The following is an 892-nucleotide window of genomic DNA, read 5'->3' as shown; positions in this document are numbered from 1 at the left end:
CTATTAGATTTAATGTATGTGGTATTATGTTGATGTTTTTGATCCACTTGGGCCTGAGTTTTATATAGGATGATAAATATGAATCTATTTGCATTCTTCTACATGCAGACATCCAGGTAAAACTGGAATATTTGTAAAAGATGTTATTTTTTCTTTTTCATTGTATCTCTGTGATTTTTACAACCATTTGTACCGCCTCAATTCAGCTCTATAGGGAAAAGGCAACTACCATGTTTTGCCATGACTTTTAGGCTTGTGTCTCACTCCATTCACTAATTAAGGCAATTGCTAAATTTACAGAAATGTTGAGACCTTTTATTTTAAGTTTACATTAAAAGCAAATGCATTTATACTTGGACTGAAGAAATAAATTATTTTATGTACAGGTGGTTTATGTTTCTATATGTGTTTGTATAATTGTATGTGCATTTCAATGTGGGTGCTCATAGTTGAGGTATAGTAGTGTGAAGGCTAGTGGTTGACCTAAGTTGATTTTCTCAATTTCTTTGTATCTTATTTTTGTATTAATTACAGTTTATTCACCTTGTATCACAGCTGTACCCCTTCCCACATTTCCTCCCAATCCAACCTTACCTCCCTTATCTCCTCCCATGCCCCTCTCCAAGTCCACTGATAGGGAAGGTCCTTCTACCCTTCCATCTGACCCTAGGTTATCAAGTCTATTCAGGACTGGCTGCATTTTCCTCCTCTGTGGCCTGGTAAGGCTGCTCCCCACTCAGGGGGTAGGGTGTTCAAAGAGACTGCTACTGAATTCATGTCAGAGACGGTCTCTGTTCCATTTACTAGGGCATCCACTTGGATACTGAGCTGCTATGGGCTACTTCTGTGCAGGAGTTCTAGGTTATATCCATGAATGGTCCTTGGTTGGAGT

This window comes from Psammomys obesus, unplaced genomic scaffold (assembly GCF_907164565.1).
Source record: "Psammomys obesus unplaced genomic scaffold, mPsaObe1.curated_primary_1811, whole genome shotgun sequence".
In the NCBI taxonomy this organism is placed as follows: Eukaryota; Metazoa; Chordata; class Mammalia; order Rodentia; family Muridae; genus Psammomys; species Psammomys obesus.
This window is presented reverse-complemented; position numbering follows the sequence as displayed.